The sequence below is a fragment of the Myotis nattereri genome, assembly GCF_964212035.1.
Source record: "Myotis nattereri genome assembly, chromosome: 3".
In the NCBI taxonomy this organism is placed as follows: domain Eukaryota; kingdom Metazoa; phylum Chordata; class Mammalia; order Chiroptera; family Vespertilionidae; genus Myotis; species Myotis nattereri.
The window spans coordinates 97,233,421-97,259,570 of NC_138077.1; the positions used below are offsets into that span (position 1 = coordinate 97,233,421).

Here is a 26,150-nt window from a genome sequence, read left to right on the forward strand (position 1 = left end):
AATCATCAATTATGTAAGTTATGATACTTTGTTCAGCACTTCAGTGTGGTTCTACACACCTCCTACATTTTAAATTCCTGTTTTGTAAATATATGTTGAAGATCTAATCTGTTATTTTGAGCCAATGATACAGCTGGTGGGTGTAGAATTATTTGATCGAAGGTGTATTTTAGTAGAATAGATGTATTTAGCTTGATGTAACTTGTTGAAGTGACAACAGTTTATGTTAAAGTTTAAATAATTTGAGACAACAATCTACTTTTTTTTAGCTGAAATTTTGATCTATCATGATACAGTCCTATATAATAAAAGCATAATATGCAAATTGACTGAACTGCAGAACAACTGTTTCAGTGGGGGTGGGTCCATCGAGCAGGCAATGCCAGGCCAGCCAAGGTGCGTCAGTGGGCAGAGGGAGGGGATGGCAGCAGTGACCAGTGGCAGCAGAGGAGCGATTGGAGGGGCGGGGCTGGCGCCGTCCCTTGGTCCCTTGATTGGTCCACCTGGTCGCCTCCCACAGAAGGAGGCCAGACTGTGGTTTAGGCTCACCAGTCAGACATCCCCTGAGGGATCCCAGACTGTGAGAGGGCGCAGGCAGGCTGAGGGACACCCCCCCACACACCCCCGCCACAAGTGCACAAATTTTCTTGCACTGGGCCTCTAGTCACTTATAATGTTTGATGGTGTCTAATAGTAAAATTAACTAATTTGTTAGTTTAATTTCTTATATTATGGAATCCTGTACTTCAGTTTTCCTACTTAACTGTTTTTCTAGCTTTATTACATTATTAATAATAAAGCAAATATAAGCCAGGAAATATTGGATAATTGAAAATATATGGCATAAGTTTTTTAAAGAATTCTTTGCCCATTCTCTTAGCCTTAATAGATTACACCTACTGCTAGTACTGTAAAGTTAGTAATGGAAGTTATATATCAGAATAGTCTCTTTCTATCTACATTTCCAAAGGGATATCAGTATAATGGAGTATGAGTTATAGAGACAGATTAAATTTGATGCAGACTATAGTACCTTGGATAAATTATTTGATTTCCAAAGGCTTAGATTCCTCCTCTGTAAAACTGAAATAAAGATGTCTATATTAGTATAGATGAGATAATTGAATTCAATGAGGTAATTTGAAATACAAAATATCTAGCGTAGGGTATGGCCCATTGAAGTCACCTGAAAACAAATGAATACACAAAAAGAATATTTATAAACCCTTCGACTTTCCTCCTTTTCCCTACAGAGCATTTATAAAAACAACTTCCTAATCTTTTCTCAGGAATATATATAACAGTAAGTTTATATTTTTGAAAAAATGTTCCTTTAGCTTAAGTCTATGTTGGACCCTCTGCATGACTCAAATATTAGGAATATTTATTTTGTAGGAATATTTTCCAATTTAATATCCTATTTTTAATTTACTCATATGTAAGAATAAATTTCCTTTGTCCCAAGTATCTGACAGGTAATAAAACACTGGTATAGACTGTCACTCTGGGAAAAAACTGAAATTCATGTCTTTGATGTTGTTTCAGCTAGGGTTTCAGTTCATGGACAGAAGTCTGTGGAGAATCCAGAAGTCAGATCTAACAGTTTAGCCAGCTCATCTATTTTCCTTTGGAAGGAAGAGATAGGGCAAAATTGGATAGCTCCAGAGGGAGATCTAAGTACAGTAGCACAATAAATCCCCTTTGACTGACAGAGCTACCTGATTTCCTTTGGAGAGCCTAAAGAGGGTAGGGGGATACGGAGAGGATGACCGATTGGGACTTAAGCATAGCACTTCAATAGATGGAGGGGAGTTTTCAATCTGTCCCATTAAGACTGTTTGGGGGAGAAAAAGGATTTTAAAGTAAATATAATAGGATATTAGTTTTCTTAATATTTATTCCATAAAATATATAAAGGGAAGAACATTATCCACTCCAGTGTTTTCCTGCTCCTCAACAAATAGTGATCCATTTCTCCTAAGTTTGAAATAGAGATATTTTTTAATGTTACTTTTCTAATTTTAACATAGATTCTAAAGTTGTGGATCTTATAAAGTCACATTCTCTCCAAATGTTCCTCAATACTTCAGATTTTAAATATTTATTACAGAAGAGTTTCTGAAGTGATAAACAGTATTTGTGCAATTATTAATATCATGAGAATTTCTGAAATTCTTATATTTGGGCTATTAAATTATATAAAACTTTTGAAAGGACAAATAAATGCCTTGATTTGCCTGGGGAGCTTATTGATCATGTGAGCGTATAACTTGGAAAGTAGCCTGCTTTTCAATGCCCACTTTCCCTCTTCTACCCAAAATGTATATAATTTTAGATTCCTAACTAAGCAGAAGTTGTTCTTCGGTGTTTTTGTTTAATGTAATGTTGGTGTCTCAAAGGCAGTTACTAATTGTTAGGAAAGAAACGAATCCTTCTCCACTGCCAAACATGAAAGGGAAGGCCGTAAACCTTATAACAATCAAAGAATTTTCTTTTGTCCTTTTTGCAGTCCTCTAGGATTCCAGAAGAGATTCAGATTGCAGCATAGGAAGTTGAAACAAGAGCAGAGCTGGGAAGTCCAGACAAGATTTATCAATTCAGATATTGTGCCTCCCCCCAGTTCAGCATAGTTTGGAATTACTTCCTTATCAAAGCCCAGAGGCCTTTCTGGGAAAGTTGTCAGTGTCTTCCCTGCAGTGGTTCTACTTAACTGTAACTGGAACATCAGTCAGGTTTGGTGGTGGTTGGGGGGGGGGGGGGGGCGTAGGGGAGCTGTGGGGGAGGGGACGGGTTGGAGGTGGTTAGTCAGGACAAGCAGTCACAGAAATGAATAGTTAATAGTTATTGAAAGTCAGAAAATTCCATAGGTTCAAGTATATGTAGTCACAAGTCTCATAAAAGAATGAAATGATAGACAACTTATGCTCACATCTTATAAAAAGTTGTAATAAAATATGATCTGGAGAAACCTAGACTCAATGCCAAGTCTCATATTGTTGATAACATAGAGAGAAGGGCTCTTGTGTCCAAAATGGATCGGTCATGAATTAAAAGCAAATGGAGGTAGTTTTCTTTCATTCTATTTTTAATGCAATCAGCTATCAGGAGCATGATATTATTACAACAGATGGAGTCATTCCACTTTAAGGTAGATGGATATAGAAATTCCTAAATAGATCTGTTTCAGACTCAAATATTTAAGTAGTCAATTACTTAAATAAAACAAACACCAAAAACGAGCTCTACAAATTATCTCTTTCCTGTAAAAGCTATAGCACAAAGAATGTCTTTCCTAGTTCTATGAAAGAACAGTAGAATCACAGATTTGATTGCTTTCTTTCACATGTTATAAAAGTAAAATTAGAAAAAATAGGCTCACTAATACAAGGGAGAAAAATACGATAAAGTAGCAACTTTTAAAAAATCGGATGCATAGTGAAATACATGTAACTGTTGAAATAAGTAGTACTATGAATGAAAAAAAATCATACTTTAGTGAAATCAAGTGATGCCATTTGAAATTTGAAACAAAAAGCTCCTTTTTTCTTAAAAACGTTTTAATGAATTATAAGAAAAGATGAAAACCTAAATCTCAGTGTGTCTAAATTATATCATAAAGATGAAACAGACTGACAGGAAAAACACAAACTTTCCTAATCAATACTCAGAGGTTGGAATCAAATCTAATATCACAGAAATAAACTAAGCTTTATGCCACTGGCTTTCACATACTGCCCTTGCCTCCTCACCAAGCATTCACTCATGTGGGTACCACCCACTATCTTTATGCCTTTTTTTTTTTTCCTTTCAAAAGGTTACTCTTAGAAGAAAACAAGGAAAGGCAGCTTTTCTTAACATAAGCAATTCTATACTTTGTATTTTTGATAGCACCACGGCAGCTAACAAGAAATGGCATTTCCTGAGTGCTTTCTATGTTCCAGGCATCATACCTACTGTTTTACACATATTATGTCCCTTTTGTGTTACTATTTTTATTCCTATTTTATAGGTGAGGAAACTGAAGTTTAGAAAGAAAAGGAAACTTCCTCAAAGTCATGTAACTAGTAAGTGGAGGCCCAGGTCCCAAGATTGGTGGAAACTTATTACCCTTCTCAATTTTCTCTGTCCAGTGATTTTTCTTACCAAGAGTATCTTGATGTTACCTGGGAAGCCATGTGCCACACCCGAGACGATGGGTCCTGACAGGCCCAGCCAACTGTGGCAATGCGTTTCCCCCTGCCATTGATGAAGGTCCTAGCCATGCCTCCAGAGGTTTAAAAAGACATTTTGCCCTGGTGCGCAAGGAAACATTTCCTCACTGTAAGGCAGTACAAGAGGAAGCTCCTTTATTCCCATCTACTTTTCTTTTTGAGGACATTGTGGTATAAGAATAATTCCTCCCCTGCAAGGCAGTACAAAGGAAAGCCTTTTAGTTCCCAACCACTTCTGTCTTTCTAAAGATAACACTGTCTGAGGATGAGAGGCTTATACCACAGGAGTAATCTTTTGATCACAGGGGACAAACATGGCACTTATATGTGGAACTAAAATGAGAGTCTAGGAACTTGAAAGTGTCATTGAGCATCAGAAGAAACTATGATGTCATCAACCTTTGGACCTACTGTTACTTATTTTCATTACAGCGTTCTGTCACCTACAGGCAAATAGATGGAGTTGGTCAGGCCTGCTAAGGCAAACCAAACCAACAAACCCCAACAGAAGCAAAGCGGCACACAGTGTTGGTGCAGATTAAAACTAAGAACTAAACTGTGAATACAGTGAATAATAAAATACCCATTGAAAAATACAGGTGTTTCTTTGCTTTAAATTCATGATTCATATTTCACACAACTTTTTGTTGTTGTCAGTTGCCATTGTATCGTCTTATCTTAAATAGCTGTAAAAGCTATTTGAAAGGATGACCAAGTGTTAGTGACCTATATATTGAAGTTACTCCTCATTACATTATTTAACTGTAGCAGATGTGAAACACCAACTTTCTTGTGTAAAGCTATTCATTATGGATGGGAAGCAAATATAAAAGTTTGAAACCTTTATTAATACAAGAAATGTTGATTTAAATGGAGAGATTCAACCTAAAATGTGTTATATACAAGTTTAATTACTGTGTTAAGTTGAACAATTAGAGACAAATTAATTCAAATATTTTAGTTATAACATTATTGAGATAACTTTTAAAAGATTATATCATTTGATTAGAATAGTTAAATAGTTGAATTATTTGTTACAACAGAAAAGTTCCTTTTTTTAAAAAAATTGTGATGCTCACTCTAGCTGATGTGGCTCAGTTGGTTGAGCTTGGCCCCATAGACAGCCGTTGCTGGTTCAATTCCCCAATCAGGGCATATGCACAGGTTGTGGGCCTGATCCCCAGTAGGGGGCGTGCAGCAGGCTGCCCTTTGATCTCTCTCTCTCTCTAAAAAGAAAGTCTTATTTTAAATAAATCATATGCTTATTTTCAATAAAATTATTATTTTACTCTAAAACAGAAATACCTTTATAATTTACTGTTTGATAGCTAAAATTCATTCTTGATTGATATTTTAACATCTTTTAATATAAGCTTGCTAATAAAGTTTCTAATACAAAAACAGGTTCTACCTGAACTTCTTAAAAAAAAAAAAAAGAAATAAAAGGCTACACAGTTGAAGAGAGGTATTACCTTTTGACATCCTCATATCCATTGTTCTTCCTAAGCTTTTGTTCCCTAGCTCAGGCTGAGAATGGATAATTATATGTAATGGAAGACAGCTGTGATGCACCAAGTGTATTTTTTTCCTTTTTATCTTGTGCTTGAGTGCATAATTCCCTTCCTGCTTTAGCGTTATATAAGGCTCAATTTTCCTATGTTTATTTTATCCTGAATTTTAGTGTGAGGACTTTAACAATCAAAAGCAATCATAGTTTTTCTGTTACCTTTGGATAGTGCCTTAAATTATGGATTAAATTGTAAAATTCTAGTAGTAGACCTTTTTGTCTAAAAGATATTGACATTATATAAAGAAAAGACAATAATATTTTAAACCACACATTATATTCACTCTATTTCTATTTAGCATTGCATTGGATGATATTGTCAGCTTTTGGAGTACTTGGTTTTTCTTTTTGAATTCCAGCCCAGACCTTGACTTTTAAATTTTCTTTTGTCTTTAAGGTCCCTCAGGTTTGTAGTCACATCCTCTATAAAATTTGGCAGTAACCTTATTAGTGAGTCTGCTGCAGTGCCTATTGTAATCCTCTTCTGCTGTGCTCTGGTTCTTCTGGTGCATCACTGGAACAGGAATATAGTCTCTCAGGTCCTGGTGGCTCCACGGCCTCCTTTCCTTGCAGCCTTGATTCTCTCCATGTACCTCATATAGTTGTAATTGGGTAATTAGCCAGGAATGCTGTCGCCTGAGCGAGAGAGTAAGAAATGTCTCATTGAACAAAATCATCTTTCTCTGAACTGATAATTCACTTTTGATATGCTACGACTCTGTCAGCACGGAAACTTTCCTCCCCATCCAGAGTCTAACAAGCTTTTAAGACAAGAATAGACAGAGGTTCTGGTGTTAGTGTCAATTCTAACGCAAATTGGGTTTCCCTGCTGTAGTCTCATTTTCTGCCTGCAGAGCATGCGATCTTAGTAGATGGCAGAAAATATTGTGTTGGAGATTTGATGAATAACAAGATAAGGGATCTTGAAGAAAATTTGTAGCCAATTTATTTCATTTTTAAAACAAGCTAGAAGGCATTTCTGGAAGTCTGAGGAACCCATGGGGCTATTTTGGTTTCAACTCTATTTTGATGCAGCGTGTAAATTTCCGCAGCAAAATGCCCGTCAGTGAAGAAAAATTTCTGTTTCTGGCTATCAGTTGCATCATGATTCCCAAGCAAATAGCTGAGTAAAAGAAAACATCCCATAAAGACTCTACTGCATTCTTGTAATAAATCACAAAAACATTGGTATCAGCTTTCTTAGTCATTCTGCGAGACTATTGTTAAGAATATTTCCAGATGTGTCTTACTGAAGGGAAGGTAATTTTCTTTCACTCACAAGAGAGGTCCTTTCTTTACATTGAAGGGGAAAAAAATCAAACACTTTCTTCATCCTCTGCAGGTGACAAAATTTCAATTTCCTGTATCCTTAGACTGCTAGCATTTTGCTCCTATCCCATGGGGATAAAGAGAGATATAATCATAAGGCTACAAATGCATCTAAGGTACTATAAGTGAAGAAGGCAATTTTCCAGTTTCCTGAAAAGGTAGCTTCATGGAACAATAATCTAAAGAAAAGAAAAAAATGCACAGGAATGGAACTGATTGCTTTGGTTTGTGGTAAAGGAACCATCCCTTGAAATATTCAAGTTAAGAGCAAAGGAATTTTCTTAATGAGGTACTGAATTATTCTCTAGGATAAGCAGAAACTTTAATGGAAATAATGTCCCAATTTGTCAAAATCAATGAAAGACCAAATATTTCCAACAGGAACTGCAACATAGTGGGCGATTTTGTCTCCTTATTCTAATCACATTCTTGGCTGCTGGTAACTGAAGTGCAAAGGATATCTCTGTACAGCATAAAACCTTCCTGTGTAGATTGATGCTATGTGTAGGATCACATTTTGATACCAGTAGAGTTATTTTATGGTACAGTATTATAGACTATATATATTTTTTTGTTTTCCACCATCCCACTTGTCCCAAGAGATACAGTATAAACAAAGCTGTGTATCATTATACACCACAGTTTAAAAACTATGTACATTAAGAGTATGTTCACCAGGGCAAAACAGGAATTATACAGATGAATATTTAATAAACTGTATGAAGAGTTCTCAGGTTCCCAAATATATTTTTAGTCATCTGGATTGCTATGTGAGCTTACACCTCAACAGTGCACCATTGCAAAACATATTCTGTATGTCTATGTAAGATCAGTTTCTTTATGAAAGACAGTATGTGTATATCCAAGGAAATGGTATGGTGGGGTGAGGGTGTAAAGCTGGGTTCTATAATCCATAAATTGGATTTTAAGATTTAGCAGTCCCCGTCTTTCTTGCCTTAGGTGCAGCAACCCTTTTTGGGCAGAGGTGGTCAAAGGAACACCTGTAGAAAATGCTACCCTCTATGTACTTTTTCCTCTTTTTTCACACATGCAAACATTGTTATTAATAAATGGAAAATATTTTTTAAACTTTTCTACAGTTTTTTTGGCAAATGTTTGTATTTAAAATAATTTTATGATACTTTTCTGTCCTTTTTTTCTATTTCTAAATTTAATTATGAGAATTATAATTTTAATGAACATGCAAACAGTATTCATATAAAAACAATGCAAAGAAGATACAGTTGAAATGTGTTTATGTTTCAATTTGGGTAATATTTGGGCCTGTTTAGTGAACATAAAATAGCATTTCTAAGAATTATTTTTGTTATGATTGAATTTTGTTGAAGCCACCTTGATGTATAAAGACATAGATATAAATAGACATAGATACAGACAAAGTGTGTCTACATCTTCTATTTGAAAATCATGTTCAACATCTGAATGTAAAGCTAAATATATTTTATATTGAAATGTTAGCTTGTCAAGCAAGGAATATTGTCATTTTTCCTATCAAACCACAAACAAATCTAATTTGGTGCGACTTGCTAATTTCCTTTAAAAATCAGAATTAATATTGAGTTTCTATTTTTCACAGTAGAACCATTTCCCCAAAATCTTACCCTTAAAATAATTTTCTATTGAAAAACTTTAATTCTATGATCTTCAGAATAAATTTGTGTTGGGTAGTTTCTATTCAACTAGGAAATGCAAACCTGGGGTTATATATTTACACAAATACATTTAACTCAGATACCTTATTGTCCAGTGAGAAGGCTATAAATTTCTGCTGAAATTAACACATAGTTGTTTTACTTATGAAGCATATTAAATGGTTCTCTTTTCATGGCAACTTTTGTTATACCTTGTTTTGAGTGAGTTGGGAAAGTTAGGAAAACATTCTAATGGGGACAATGGGGAAATATTTTGGGCTTTTCTGTTACATGTAAAATGCTGACCAGATGAATGGCCGGTGGAGCAAACAACATAGGGCTAGACATAATGAGTGAGGTTAGCGTGTGATGTGCAAAGTTATGAGGGTCCATAGAAATGTTAAGCAGGAAGAATATCATACACATGTTCCCGTGTCGAAGTTTTTCACAGATGTTCCTATTCTTCAGTATGGGAGTCATTTTGGAGATCTAAGAAGCTAGTAACTACAGATCTATTTTAAATAATTGAGAAAAATGGAGGTCTTCCTGAGAAAACAGAATTGATCCGGGTAATAACTGGTATTACTTGCTTGCAAGCCATAAGGATTATAATACATGGCATGATGTAACCAGAGTAACTGCTGTATCTAAAACCATAATGAAATTCAACCAAAAATTTACTGTTGTGCCTTCTGTTCTTGTGAAAACAACAATTACAGTTTCCATAACTTTGGAACACATAAATCCAATACATATTTTTAGAATGTCTTCTCTGTGCAGAGCACTATTCTAGATTCTGATGAAGAGGACAAGCATAAGACATTCTTCCTGACGTGAAAGGTATTCAGATATTCATGTCAGAAATGCGCACACATCCATAGCTCTGTGTTATGCAAGATGCTATGTGATATGTATGGTAAAAAGATGATTCATTAGGCAGTTAAGTTTGTGTGTGGCCCTTTTGGATTAAAAACAGATCATCAGCTTTATATAACCTCAAAAAGAAAAGAATACAGTGGTGAGAAAAAATTGTGGCATTTTCACCGTAGCAGTGTTGATATTACATTTATAGCAATTTGATAGCAGGTTGTTATTTTTCATTGTTTGTACATTTTGTTTCAATGATTTGTTTTTCCCCTAAGTACTGCACAAAGGAAACTGCTTGATTAATCCAGTTCAAATTCATAAGTGAAATGTGCAGACACATGTATAATCTAAACAGTTAACCATAAGCCACACAAAGCACAAGTGTAGCATCACTGGTACAGCTCAGATAATATATTCTAAAATGAATGAATGCTAATATAAAACGTTGGCAGTCTGTTACAGTAAAGAGATTGTAATCTATTACAAAAACATAGTGTTTAAATAGGAATATTTATCAGATGAGAAAGTAAAACCCCATCTTTCTTTTTTTACCATTGATAATCATAAAGATCGTATAGTTAACATCATGTGGTAGTGAAGTTTATTTTTATGTCTCTTATCATTTTATTTTGTTCTCCCCTTAAAAAGTCTTGTTTTTTCCCTTATTTACTAAGAGAGTAAAATTTGAGGTACAATGTTTTCTAAAAATCTACAAAAAAGATATTTCCTATAAATGTTAAAAATTAAGATGAAATTTTTAAGATAATTTTGCTAAATTATTAAATCCTAAAGTGGTACATTTTATTCAAAATACATCTATTTACTCAAACTAATCTTGAAAAAGAATTTTGAGGTTAATTTAGCTTCTATATAATTAATTTAATAGTTAAGGAATTAATCAATTTTGAACAGTAAGCATTACTGTGTAAAATGTAATATCTTCCTTATTACTTTGGTTCCTGAAAAATATATTTTTGCATGTATATAACGTTGCTTAAAAGTTTATTAAAATTACCAAAGTATAGGGTCTTTCTGCATATTGCTCCCAGGGGATGTGCCATCTGTATTTATATCTGAATCCCCGCAAATTACATTGCTTACACTGGGCAATGAATTTGTTTTCACTTTAATAAATACTGTGGATGCCAGGATTATTTCTTTTGGCTGAGAGCTAGGGAACTGATCATCCAAGGCAAAGAAAAGGGTTCAGGAAAAGGTGAATGGGATTGCTTCATAAGCCATGAAGCCAGTTGTTTGTTGTGTTTGCTTGTTTTTAGGAGAGTGGGACAAATCAGATGGCTTAGCTTAGTTTGGAAGACTGCAAGTTACCGTATTCCTCCCGATGATCCAATTATGTTCCTAAATGAGAGAGAGTGAATTTGTTCCCAATTGAGAGCTAGTCAGTGAATTTGTGAACTACATGAGTAGCACAGGATGTAGCAAGGAGATTATCGGAAGGACCTTATACTGTTATGATAGCAGTAATCTCTTAGCACTGTAGCGTCAACAGGTTGTCATACAATAAATTTTAATTACAGAACATTAAAAGTTATGTTCTTCTCAGCTGAATCAATATGCCATGGATTCTTCCTTCCTATCCCAGATGAGACATTTGTCTAGCTAGCACTTGCCAAAATGATCTTGATGGTTGAAAGACCCTCCCATCCCTCATTCTTTCAACTCCCAGTAGTTGGTCCCGAAACAGCATGCAGTGCAATGATGACTACATTTGGGTATACTATTTTGGCGTATGTCCCTAGCCTACTAACTGCAAGCAGCTGAAATTTAACTGAAAGAACATGGTGGATTGAAACCAAGCATATGAAATTTCAGATTCAAAGAATCCCCTGAAATAAAGAAACTATAAAACAAGTGTAATTTTTGGCCTTACTCCTGCAGTCACTGAGAGGAAATGTTGTCCCGGTAGTAGGGAGACTGCCTCTTCAGATCCCGGATACTCCCCACTCCTGACATTGCCTGCCCGTCAGTGACACCAGGCTATAGTTGACAGTCCCTTTGTGGTGGCCTCCCTTGCTGCCTTGCCATTGCCTCTTATTCTGCATTCACACTGTTTCCTCACACATAGTTTGCCTATTTCCTGATTGGCTGCTGCTTCTTGCACTGAGTCCTAAAAAGTCTAAAGGTTTGTAGTAAAAAGTTCCATTATGGTCTTTATAAAATATAAAATATCAGAGGGTTCTAGTGGATGTTAGATGCTCTTACAGTTCCAAATGGATCATTACATGTTGAGAAGATTAGATAATTATAATCTGTACCACTTTTTAGGTTCTTTGGAAGAATTAAATGAGATATGCCATGTGGGACATTTCCTTGTTCAGAGTAAATGTTCAGTAAATACTTTTCCATAAGTATTACGTTGCTTTTATTGATATTAACCTGGTATAGACCTGGTTAGTTATTTCTTCTGAAAACTGGATCTTTTAGAGACAGTTTAAAGATCCAGTTTTCAGAAGATTAAGATTAGCTTAGGTTTCATTAAGCCAGTGTCTTTAAAGAACAAAGTTGGTCCTTGACATTTCCAAATCAGTGCTTCCTAACTAGCAGGTCTAGAGGAGGGTTAGAAGGAATTTTGGAAAAGCAGTGTATTACAATTCCAAAAGGACATGATTCCCCACACTCTGGTATAAACATTCTCCACCAAACACTATCCTCTGATCATTGCTGAGAAGCCTCTATCTCTCTCAAGTATGTTCAGAGGAAGAAAGAAGCTGGGGACCATATTTATAAGCTGTTTAAACAATATTTTTACTTATTTAAATTTAGTCAGGTTTTCCAGGTGTACAAGTAAGTGACTTCAAAGACTAATCACATAGTCTCACGCTCAGATCCTTGACAAAACTGTTGCTGGACATTTGTTATATTCATTTCCTATTGCTACCTTGAAAATAACCACAATCAGGCAGCTTAAAATGATACACATTGTTTCACACATTATTAACAATGGTTATCCAGGTCAGAAGGATGAGTTAGGTCCTACAAACTGGAATGAAGGTGTTGGTTAGGGCTCTGTTCCTTACTGAAGGTCCTGAAGAACTCACTTCCAGGCTCATTCCGGTTGTTGGCCAAGTTCAGTGCCTTGTGGTTGTGGTAGAGGGAATGAGGTCCCTGTTAATTTGCTGCCTGGGAGTCAGAAGCTGGTCTTTGCTCCTAGAGGTTACCTTTATTCCTTCTCTTGCTTTTCTGGTGGCCCATCCAGCAGGAGCTGCCTAAGATCCTCTCATGAGTAGAGCCTCGATGAGTTCTGTTGTATCTCTCTGATACCGACAGACAACATTCTCTGCATTTAAGGGCACCAATGATTAGATTTGACCCACCTGGATAATCAAGTCTGGTAGTCCTTCCTCATCTGAGGTTTCTCTTTCTGAAATTTCAGTTACCCATTGTCAACTGTGGTCTGAAAATATTAAATGGAAAATTCCAGAAATAAACAATTCATATGTTTTAAATTGTGCACCATTCTCAGTAGAGTGAGAAAATCTTGAGTTGAATTGTTCCATCTTGCTTAGGACATGAATCATCCCTTTGTCCAGTATATTCATTCCGTATGGGCTCCCTGTCCATCAGTCACATAGTAGCCCTCTCGGCTCTCAGATCACCTGTTGTGCTATCACAGTGCTTGTGTTCAAGTAACCCTTGTTGTCAGGTCAGTAGTAGCCTAAGGCTACTTCACGGTGCCTAAGTCATCCACCTCACTTCATCTCATCATGTAGGCAGTGAATCATCTCACATCGTCATCATAAGAGGAGTGTGTGCCATACAATAAGATAATTTGAGCCGAGAAAAATACTTTGATGACAGTGTATTGATATAATCTTTCTGTTTTATTATTAGTTGCTAATATTGTACTGTGCCTAATATATAAATTAAACTTTATCATAGGTATATATGTATAGAAAAAAACATACAACATAGTTTATATAGGATTCATAGCTATCTTCAGTTTCAGGCATTCACTGGGGGTCTTGGAATATATCCCCCACAGATAAAGGGGAACTACTATATACTTTTCCTATCTTAAGATGTATGGCCTCAATTATACCTGCAATGTCCCTTTGCCAGGCAAGGTAATATATTTACAGATTTTAGGAATTAGTCATGGATAACTTTGGAGAGCTATTGTGTCTACCCCACTGGGTTATTCTAAATCCAAATATTCTAAAATGTTAAAGCCTTAGGGAAGCTTTTCCTGTTCTCCCCTTTCACTTGTCCAACAGCTTATATTAAATATCCTAGGATGTCTAAGAAACTTAGAGTCTAGTTGGAAAATGAAATCTATGTTCTCATACTTAGATATAAGGGGCTCAAGAGAGCCACAAAACAGTGTTTGGGACACAAAAGAAATCACAGTTTTTCATGGAGAGAAAATAGATCAAGGAGAGCTTTTCTGCAGCAGCAGCTTTTGAAGTATATCCTGAAGGATAAATAAGGGAAAATTGTTGTTGTTGTTGTTGTCTTAGAGATGACAAAACAAAAAAGCAAAGACATGCTGTATCTAGGATGTGGCCCAGGCCTAGGATTCATGACCATTTGTAATGGAAATGGGACTTTGTATAACCATGTCAGAAGTTAGAACTTTATTCTATAATGAGTCATTGAAGCTTTTAGACTGCAGGATGTAATAGACTAAAAGTCATGTTTTAGAAAGTTAAAGTCTAGTGTGGAAGAATGTGTCGGAGTGTGAGGACCTATTAGTAGGGTGTGTGTGTGTGTGTGTGTGTGTGTGCATGCATGCGCACGCGCCAGGGGGAGAAGGGAATCAGAAGGCAGGAAAGAGCTAGCAGAAGTTATGCAGTTATTAGGTTGAAAAACTGATTGAATGAGGGATTAAAGGTAAATGCTTGGTTCAGATATGACACTTTCTCACCTTGGAAACTGAGGAAGTTGACGTAATTTTCCAAAGATAAAGGCAATGGGAAGAAGAATAGCGTTTCTGAGTGAGAAGATAATGAGTTTGGATTTATACATTTAATGTCCTCATGCAATTTGAGAAGGAAATCGTAGAGTTTTGGGCCAGAAATATGTATTGGAAATTCATCATCATTAATATGATCGGCAGAAGAATGGGTAAGGTCATTGGGTAAAAAACTGAAGAAAAGGAAACCCACAAACTCTTGATGAGACTTGAATAATCCATATGTGAGGAGGCGGTAGCAGAAATTTAATTGGTAAACTCAGTTCCGGTGCAACTGGTGTCTTCCACCTGGGGGCTTCAAAACTAGAGCAGGAAAGTTTGTTCCAATTTATCAACCTCTCTGTTTCCTCCAGTCAATAAGGTCTGAGTATCTAATGGAAAACATAGTGACTGTAGGTAATAACACTGTGCTATATAATTTGATATTTGCTTAGAGAACTAAATGTTTTCACAAAAACAAAAGATACAACATAAATATGTAAGATGATGGATGTGCTCATTAACTAGATGGGGGGAATTCTATCATCATATATACATATATGAAATCATCATGAGGTACACTTTAAAAATCTTAGAGTTTTTATTTGTCAATTATATCTTAACTACAGGCCAGGTGCACAAAATTTGTGCACTTGTTGGGGGTGGGGGTGGGGTGGTGCCTCAGCCTGGCCTGAGTCCTCTCGCAGTCCAGGAGCCCTTGGGGGTTGTCTGCCTGCTAGCTTAGGCCCACTCCCTGCAGGGATCAGGCCCAAGCCTGCAGTTGGACATTTCTCTTGCAGTCCAGGACTCTTCTCTCCTTACTGCCCACCTGTTTGCTGCTCCTTACCACTGGGCTTGCTGCTCCTTAGTGCTGCTGTGGAGGCGGGAGAGGCTCCCACCACTGCAGCTGTGCTCGCCAGCCATGAGCCCAGCTACTAGCTGAGCAGCACTCTCCCTGTGGGAGCACACTGACCACCAGGGGTAGCTCCTGTGTTAAACATCTGTCCACTGGTGGTCAGTGCACATCATAGTGACCAGTTGTTCTGGTTGTTTCGCCATAACGGTTGCTTAGTCTTTTATCATATAGATAAGTCGGGGTGGAAGAACAGACACTGGAGGAGTTTGGGGCTAGGTGGGAAAGTGCCTCCTCCAGGAAGAGGCAGCATTTGATGGAAGAGAGAATCTTCAAGCCATAGATGATAGCCAAAGAGACCACCTTGAGAGTCAGTACCTGGAAATCCTGGCAAGGACTAGAAAGCTACCTGGAGTTGAGCTTAGTTGAAGCCTTCCCATCTGGCATGCAAGCCTCCTGGGATCTGGGTGAGGGAAATTAGAGCAGAATGCTTGGTCCTGGTTCCAGCCAATTCAGTCTGTGCTTCAAGTCACTTATGTTGAAGAATCTTCTTTAAGCTTATTCATTTCTGTGCATTTATTACTATTATTATTTTGTTTTGTTCATCTCCCTTAGTGTCTGGTAAAGATCCTTTAGGGCAGTGGTTCTCAACCTTCTGGCCCTTTAAATATAGTTCCTCATGTTGTGACCCAACCATAAAATTATTTTCGTTGTTACTTCATAACTGTAATGTTGCTACTGTTATGAATCGTAATGTACATATCTGATATGCAGGATGGTCTTAGGCGACCCCTGTGAAAGGGTCGTTCGACCACCAAAGGGGTCGTGACCCACAGGTTGAGAACTGCTGCTTTAGGGGGAAAGAAATCCATCACCTGATTCTCTGAACCAGGAAGAAAGTCTAACCACAGTTAGACCAGAATGGCTAGGGATATCATCAGGTTCTTAAAGCAGTGGTGCTCCACATTTTTCCACTCAAAACATAGCATGAGGTAACAAAAAGTATTATTTCTCTTTTCATCTTTTCCAAAATCCCTGATTTTTTGAAGTCCATTTAAGCAGACTCTACCTTCCTCATTGGTATCGTATACTGAGACCCCCCAGCCCCTCTCCTTTATGCAGTAATAACGTTAACCCCTTATTTATTGTTTTTCTTTCCAACCTGATGTCTGTCACCATCTTGAAGATCTAAACATCTGATGACCCATTCTACTATACACTTTGTCATTTAGTTCCCTGACCTCCATATCTGCAATGATCTTTTTCTTCTACATTTTCTTGGTCCCCATATAAGATCTTATCATCACCAGTAATTGTACTTCTTTTGAAACCTACACTTCAAACTCTCTGCCCTTACATTTAATCCACCAGTAAGACTCTACTTCCAAACACACTTTGACTCCAGCTAATACTGCTCTCTGTGTCTCCTAGGACCATGCTGATGTGTGTTACTTTCTCCGGCACCACCTCAGCTGTCTGTCACTAGTCTCCCTGCCTCCCTACAACCCACCTGAAACCCCTCATGGCACAGAACCGGAGTTCAACAGGTGGTTGTTGAAAGAATGAGTCCTTCATGTATGCTGAGGAAAAGAAAAGTTTGGGATTTTTAAAAGCAGCACCCAGACTATGTTCTGAGATAATAATGGTCACTCTTTGCTAGCCTCTTCATTACTAGTTAAGTTGTAGGAAACTTGGCTTTTAAAATGGACCATACCTATGGATTCCTTTAAACAAAGTGCTTTGTTCACTCACCCCCGCCAATTCCAGTTGCCAATTAAGGATCTGCAGCCACTGGAACTCAGACTCACACCATTTGGTCACACTGTCAGGATGGATCTGTGGCAGTTTAGGTGATGGCATAGTTCATCAAAAGACTGCTTTTAATCCTGGTGAGGGAGGGTCTGGGTCACTGACATGGTGAATGAGGGAACTGTTTTAGAGGTGTGGGGCCTGTATACTTGCTCCTGCTTTCCTCTCGTGTATCCTGTAAGAGGATGAATGTTCCCAGTTCTTCCTTCCAACATTAAGCCACCCATCCTTATCAGAGTGCCAGTCCTAACAGGCTGCCCTCCCTGTTTAATGAAGGCCTGTTTGTAGCCTGAGAAAGGTGGGGTGGAGAGTTAGTCTGGCCAGATCAACAGCTAGGAGCTGGAGGAATCAAATATTTCAATCTCAAATCTTGGCAATACATGCGGAATGTTTCCTGTGTTTTACATGACAGTTGAACATTTTTCAGAATACTGACCTTGAGGCGTTGTAAGATTCTGTAACATCAAAGCTTCCATTTTGTTCAGTACACTATCTTTACTTAATGTAACACAGTTTAGAAAGAAATATGGAATTGAAACAGAAAGGGTCTCTTTAACTGAAGGCCATATGTAAGGTCCTGGCTGAAAGCTTGGATCTTAAAAGAGCATTCCTACTTGGTTTCCCTTTAGTTTCATTGATTATGGATGTGTAACCTTATGCAAATTTCCTCAACTCGCATGTTATTCTAAATTTTAGCATACAACATCACCTGAAGGGCTTGATAAAACAGAGATTGCTGACCACACCCCCTGGGGTTCCTGGTTCAGCAGGTCTGGGATAGGGCTAAGGTTTTGCATTTCTAAAATGTTCCCAAGTGATGTTGATGCTCCTAGTCCAGAAACAGCACTTTGAGAACCACTGCCTTAAGCTCTTTAAGTTCATGAGAATGTCTAGAGCTGACTTCTCAGGGGCTATTGTACAAAAAGGGCCCATTTCAAAACATCAGGTCATACTCAGGAATCAATGGACTTGTTTAACTCTCAAGTTGACCTTTTATGGTTAATTTCCTAAAATTTACAAAAGTTAAATTTTCAAAATTTAAATTTTTAAGGTTTTTTAAATCTGTTGAGTAACCTACTACAGTTGCAGAACTCATTTTCTTATATTTACCCATGTCTAATAGGTAAAACATGGAGCTTGCCTATGCAGCTACAATCTTTTTTATGTACACATTCTCAGTACTTGTCACATTCATTTCCACACATTTGTTACTTAATGATTAGACCACCTATTTGAGGCCTTGAAAAACAGATTTTAAAAGTAGGAATATTGTGTGAATAAATATCATAAATAATATTTATCACCCAAGCTCTTATTAGTGAGCTTGTGTCCTTTTCCCCACTGAGTGCTGGGGTTGGGTCCTTACTATATATATCTTGAGAAAAAAAAATTTTTTGAGACTCACAATGAAGGATGAGTGATTTTTATTTGCGAGGAAATATATCTCTGGATTTCCAAAGTACCACTCCAGTCATAGAAGAAGTGTACTGGGGTTTCAGTGGAGCTAAAAGCAAAGCCATTGTCCAGAGTTTCCTTTCTGAGTTGGAACCAGGTCAGCATCAGGCTAGCAGCAGTCCATTAGTACATTATGGGTGGGGCCCACATGGCCCTGGGCCATGTGGGCCAATACAGGAGAGTATGCCCCAGCAATAGAGTCCCAAGAGCAAAAGAGGAAACAAGCACAAGAGCAATAAGAAAGTGAATTCTTTTGTTCAGGGGATTAAATATCCCAAATTTCACACGTTTCAGTGGCCACGCCCATTCTGGTCAATGGCCTGTTCCCAGATGTGACTGACAGCAAGCACCTTCCCTATGTTACCCCAACATTACTGGGCATGTGTCTGTTCTTCTCCCTGCCCAGCCCCTTCCTCCAGCAATCTGTGGGGACTATCCCTGTGGCTCTCTGGGGAGGGTATAGCTTTAGCTTCCTAGTGAAGCTGCCCAAATGACAGATGCCTATAATATTTGGCCTCTCCTTTGCTCCTTTCCTGTTATTGATAACTAGTTTAATTACAGTGGTATCACAGGTATGAATACAATTGTTTAAAATTTCATTTTCAAATTTAATTAGCTTTTAGTTAATGTTATAATCATTGTTTGAAAAAGTCAAAAACATAATTTCAGATGGGATTTTTTTTTAAAAAAATCAAGGCTGAATTTAGAAGTGACTCTTTAGAACTAGAGAAAACTATGGTGATAATTTTCAAATGTCTGTCATCTTTTATAGATTCCACGGATGATCCAAAATGTAAAATATATTTTGGTTAAGTGCAAAGTATTCATTTAATTGTATGAAATTTAATTTTTAAAAACAAATTAAATGCTAATTTTCCAGTGTGCACGAAACATAAAATATATCAAAGGAGTTTGGATAATTTATTTTACTTTATTAAGTTGGCCTATACCTAAAGGTCAGGGCACATAGGTAAGATATAAACTTTATGAGACATAGCTGGGGCTCTTGCTCTTGCAATCATTGGGTCTACACTAACTGTTGGGAGAATTAACTGCATGCCCTTACAATGTTTGGATTACCTTGAAAAATTCAGTGACCTTTATATTTATGATACTATATTTTATCTCCCAAGATGACATCCTTGTAATAAGCATTGGAAAGTTATTTGGCTTTCTATGGCTTCTATATTCTCCTGGTGACATGTTTATTCACTTTGTTTATGTGTTTGTTCTTGGCCTTTCCCCCTGGATTGTTTTATACTTTTTTTTTTTTTTTTTTTGCTAGGGTGTGATATTTAATATTGGTTAAATATACTTCTCAAGTTTAGGTAAAGTTTTTATTTTTCATATAAAACATTTACAATAACTTCTGGAAATGGTAATCCATATTTCCTGTTCAAAACCCATTTCTAATGTTCAAAACCATAGAGGAATTCCAACCATTATATAGATTGTTTAGAAAATAGGTCTTCCTCTTAGAATGTAATTTGCTACCCATGAAATTTAAAAAAAAGTTCTGGTAGTGAATCATTTCTGAATACTCCCTGGGAACTAGCTATATTTTAACTTTTAAATGTTTTCCCTTCTTGAAATAATAAAAACAACATGTAAAAGTAATTTTTGATCTGGGTGAAGTTTCTAGGTTTCATTTCCTTTAGTATTTAAAAAGGGAAAAAAGGATTCTGCTACGTTCTCATCATTTTATATTGAGTGGGTGAGCAGTTTGTGATACTTTGAATTTCTTTTGCAGTAGTTCTTTGTTCATATTGGGATGTTTATTTAAATAGAAATTTTTGTTCTCCTTAATGATATTTAAAATACACTTTTCTTTGCCCTAGCTGGTGTGGGCTCAGTGAATAGAGCATCTGCCTGCAGACTGAAGCGCTCTGGGTTAGATTCTGGTCAGGGGCACAGGCCTGGGTTGCAGAGCCGATTCCCAGTTGGGTGCGTGCAGGAGGCAGCCGATCAATGACTCTCTCTCATTATTGATGTTTCTATCTGTTTCTTCCTCTCCCTTCCTCTCTGAAATCAATTATATATATATATATATATATATATATATATATATATATATATATATACTTTCCTTCCTTATTGTACTCTCGTCAATGGCCTAGCTTTAAAAGTTTAGCTTAAAGTAATGCTAGTTGTAGTAGCAATTATACTGCCTGAAGCCAGAGAAGAGAATATTACAGACATAATATGGAAAGCATAGTTATCTGAGTCATTTTAACTTTGAGGTACCATATAATTTAAGTAATTATGGTGTAAAACATTAATGAAAAAACTCACATTGCCTGGCAGTGCAGAGGCATGCCACTTATTTAAGGCACATTAGCTACCCAAGCCATTCTCTCACGTGGCAGCATTAGCAAATTTGCCTTGGTGAATTTATGGTTCCCAGGTTCTACCTGACATTGTAGGCTCGGAAACTTGGTTTGTCAGTACTCCAAGAGTAGATCTATTTCTTAGAGTAGACTCACATTAGTCAAGCTCAGGGAGACATAAACCAGAATGCTAATTTGAACACTTGTTTTCTTCAAACACCAAATATTCTCTCAATGGTCATATTAACAAGACATACTCACTTTGAGGTGCTGCTGGGTGAGCATGAAATCAGAGAAAGTGTTCAAGGTATGATTCAAAGGTTTAGTGACATCAGGCTTAATAAACCTAAGGATATCATCTTCACATTTGGGGCTCTATGTGTTCTCTGGACTAGATAAATCATAGTTTTGTGTATTGGCACCATGCTCAATGGACAGCGGTTGGATGTTTAATTCCAAACAATCTTCTGTTTTATGGCCCTCTTTTTGTCTGTTCTTTTGCTGATCAGTTTCCATTCTTTCTAGTTAAAAACCTTCTTTTTTAGATATGCTATATCATTTTATCAGAGTGTAAACAGATGTTGATGCCCTGGGAAATATCTCTTCCATTTGACAAAGGCATTTAAAAATGTTTAATATTTTGTCAAACTATAGAAGTTAGTTGAAATATGAGAAAAGGATCTATAATTTTCACTGTATTTTTATTAAACAAGCCCCTACATTAAAACTGTATACAATTTCCAACATGTATACAACCTTGGAAAAATTTTAATAGTTGCCTTAAAATATTTACTTAGAGTTGTAAAGTGCATTTCTAATTTTTATTTTTAGTTAAGAGAATTCATTGCTTATATCTGGGTATAAAAGTAAAACTGGTGTATGCTCTTCCAAGAAAAATCATAGAATACAGAAACGAATAAAGAAGAAAGTGGAATTCATCTATAATTCTGCTGCATATAGAGAGACACTCTTCTCATTTGGCTTATAGATGTTGTAACACAAAAATATATTCCGTGACTATGAAGTGATTACATTAGTGACATCCCTTCAGAGAAAAAGAATTAATAGGATATATATATATATAATATTAAAAAAAGGGTATTGTAGAGACATAATTATTTTAAGGAATTGGCTAACATGATTATTGTGGCTGGCAGGTCTGAAAATCTTAAGACATGCCCACAGGCTGGAGGCCCAGCGAAGAGTTGATATTTTAGTCTTAAGTCCAAAACAGTCTGGAGACAGAATTCCTTTTTGCTCTGTGGGTGTGTATGCAATCATGCGCACGTGCACGTGCAGGCACATGCTGTTCACCTGCGCTTCTCAGCTTTTCTCTTAAACTATTCTACTGATTGGATGAAGCCCATCCATACTATGGCTAGTATTCTGCTTTACTTAAAGTGTACTAATTAAAATGTTAATCACATCTAAAAATATATGTATAGTAACATCTAGATTGATATTTTACTAAACAACTATGTACCATTGCGTAGCCACGTTGATATATAAAATTAACCATGATAGGGATATTATATATGTTATATTTATGTGTAATATGAAAGGGATTTTATATGTGTGTATATATACATACATACATACATATACACGCACTAGAGGCCCGGTGCACGACATTCGTGCACTTGGGGGGAGGGGGTGCCCTCAGGCCAGCCTGCGCCCTCTCGCAGTCCCAGTCCAGGAGCCCTCTGTGGATGTCCAGATGACAGCTTAGGCTGGTTCCCCATGGGGAGCAGGTCTAAACTGTCAGTCAGACATCCTTCATGCTGCCGCGGAGGCAGGAGAGTCTCCCACCACTGCTTCTGTGCTCACCAGCCCTGAGCCCAGCTTCTGGATGAACAGCACTCCCCCAGTGGGAGTGCACTGACCACCAGGGGCCAGCTCCTGCATTGAGCGTCTTCCTCCTGGTGGTCAGTGACATCATAGCGACTGGTCATTCCTCGTTTGGCTGATTTGCATATTAGCCTTCTATTATATTACTAGAGGCCCGGTGCATGAAATTCGTGCACCAGGAGGTGGGGGTTCCCTCAGCTCAGCCTGCCCCTCTCACAATCTGGGAGCCCTCAGTGGATATTCTACTGATGACCACAGTCTGGCAGCAGAGGCTTGGTGGAGGCGTCCCGTGTGTGTGTGTGTGTGTGTGTGTGTGTGTCTGTCTGCTAGGGCCTGCCCCCAGCCGCGCCATGTGGGCTCGAAGCAGTTGCCGTGTGTGTGTGTGTGTGTGTGTGTGTGTGTGTGTCCACTGGGGGTCTGCCCCCAGCCACATTGGAGGTTCAGAGCAGGCACTGTGTGTGTGTGTGTGTGTGTGTGTGTGTGCTGAGGGCCTGCCCCCAGCCACACCATGGAGACTTTGAGCAGGAGCCCCTCTGTGTTGATCTCTCAGGCTCCTGGCCTCCACTGCATGTTGTACTCTCTCTTGAGCTATGGCCAGGATGGGGGTGCTGCTTGCAAGCCAGGCTTTCCTGCTCCCGGATTGCCATGGCGACCGGGGAGCAGGCCCAGCTTGGAGCTGCCCACAGGCCCAGCTTGCTCTCCTGCTCCCCGATCCCCATGGCGACTGGGGAGCAGGCCCAGCTGGGGGATGCCCGCAGGCTGGGCTTTCCTGCTCCCATATCAGGCCCAGCTTGGGGCTGCCCGCAGGCCAGGCTTGCTTTCCTGCTCCCGGATCAGGCCCAGCTGGGGGCTGTCCGCAGGCTGGGCTTGCTTTCCTGCTCCTGGATCAGGCCCAGCTGGGGGCTGCCTACAGGCCGCACTTTTCTACTTACTGATGGCTGAATCACCACAGCGACCCGGGGCTCAGGTGGCACACAGGGGTCCCGGCTGGGGGCGGGGCTTATGCATCGCTGCCCAGGGCTGCACATGGGGCCCGGATAGCAGCTCGCGCTGTTCCGCCGTGCCTGTAGTATAGGATAGAGGCCTGGTTCATGGGTGGGGGCCAGCTGGTTTGCCCTGAAAGTGTCCTGGATCAGGGTGGGGGTCCCGCTTGGGTGCCTGGCCAGCCTGGATGATGGGCTGAAGGCTGTTTGCAGCTGGTTACACCCCCTTCAGGGTGGGGGTCCCCACTGTGGTTCCTGGCCAGTCTGGGTGAGGTCCTGAGAGCCGTTTTCAGGCTGGAGGGCAACTTAAGCTCCCAGCCTCTCCTTTTTTTCTTTTTTTTTTTTTTTAATTCTGTGATTTATTTACCTTCTATAGCTGTCACTGGAACTGAGAGCTGGCTCCAACTCTGAGGGCTGAAAGCAGGTTTCTGGATCTGTTTGGCTTCTATAATTGAAACTCTGTTGCCATCACTGCAGCTCTAAGCTCTGAGGCCAAAGCTGGCTGAAAGCAGGTCTCTGGAGCTTGTTTGGCTTCTATAATTGCAACATAGTTGCTTAGAGTGCAGCTCAGAGCTGGGGAGGCGGGGAACCTTGGCTTTCTCCGTCACTGGAGCAAGCAAGCCTCCTGTTCGCTTCAGCTGCATGGCTGCCGGCCGCCATCTTGGTTGGCAGTTAATTTGTATATCCTGCTGATTAGCCAATGGGAAGGGTGTTGGGGTTATGGACAATTTGCATGTTTCTCTTTTATTAGATAGGATAGGGTATATCCACACAATTTACACACATACTATATATATGTGTGTATGTTTGTGTGAGTGTGTATGCGATGTTCCCTACTTTCCTTGTTTTCAGTGCATGTAATTTTTACTTAACTTACTCCCTCTCCTCCCTTTCCACTCCTTCCCTCCTGTCATTTCCCCTCCACTCTTTCCTTTCCATTCTGCTTCTCTCCCCTTCCCAGCTCTTCAACCACTCATGTAACTGATGATTCCCAGCACACCCTTCTAAAGTGCAGATTCAATTGTGCCATATGCCTACTATCATCTTCACTTGAACGTTCTACAATCAGTGCAAAAATATTTCTGAAATTGAATTTATTATTCCTTCAAATCTTCTTCCTTTTTTTTTTCTTGTCTCAATGAATACAGTTGGCCAAGTATTTTTTTTTTTTATCTCCCCTTCTTTTTTCCTATTCTATTCTCACTCAGTGGCCATCATGAATAGAATCTATTGACCTAATACCTCACAATTCATCCTCACTACTGGTCATTTCTTAACTGTGCCTTTGCTTATAGTCACCCATCCTTTTTAAATTGTTTTCCACATTACCATTGTAAGATATATATTTGATACGCAAATACAATCTTCTCATTTCCTTCCTAAAAATCCTTTCACAGGGTCCTTATTGCCTTCAGAGTAAAATCAAAATTTCTTAGCCTATTATCTATAATCTTTTGTGATTTGATCCTGGCCTAACTCCCTTCTCTCATTTGTAGACACTTTCCTTATCATTCCTAAAATAGCAGGGCATAGACTGGTGATGATAAATAATTGCACAATGGGCAAGCATTGGTATTTTTAATAAAAATTACAATAAGGAAGAATAAAATCATCATGCCAACCACACTTTACCCCTAATTTTTGGTTCATGACACTTTAATATTATCTGAATTGCTAGTCACTAAAAGTATTATTTAATAAGAGTTGTCATATTCCAGAAAGTAGAATTGACATTATCATACGGAAGACAAATGTTATAATTATAAAGATTCTTGCTTAATTGGCATCAGATATATTTCAGATGCTTAAAGTACTCCTTCCCACAAATCATTTTTGCACTTCTACTTAGCACGTATTAAATTGCTGTGGTTAATTATAAATGTTCTATAATGCTAAATGAGATTCTTAAATGGCTTTAGGGATTGATAGAAACCATTAAAAATGAATGCATACTAGAAGTTACGTTTCATTTCCTAGGAACTAATTCTAAATTAAAACATGGTTAAAATTTCTGGGAAACTATACACATTGTTTAATGTGTTGTTTAAATTTATAGTATATGGAGAGATTATTATTCATAACCTTATTGATAAGTAGCATAAGTACCTTATAATTGTGGCTTATAATATATACAGTATATTATGCTAAAAATTACTAAATATTTAGTATTTTTTAATTAAAAAATCAGTGTGCTGGTTGATGGTCTATGCATTATTGTGGTGTAAATGAGAATTAATTCTTCATTTGAAATCTCAACAAGGCTGTCTTACCTTCTTAAAATTGTTATCCATGTTTTGTTTTTAAATAATTCTATTAACTTTTTGTAGCTTTCACATT

The 26,150-nt window shown here is 38.0% G+C and overlaps 1 protein-coding gene across 1 annotated transcript in view; it reads left to right on the forward strand.

The window, feature by feature from the left end:
* The window catches only part of ROBO1 (roundabout guidance receptor 1), a gene marked incomplete at its 5' end in the record, with an annotated part of 448,967 nt that overhangs the window by 158,484 nt on the left and 264,333 nt on the right, over positions 1-26,150 (forward strand). The window lies entirely within an intron of this gene.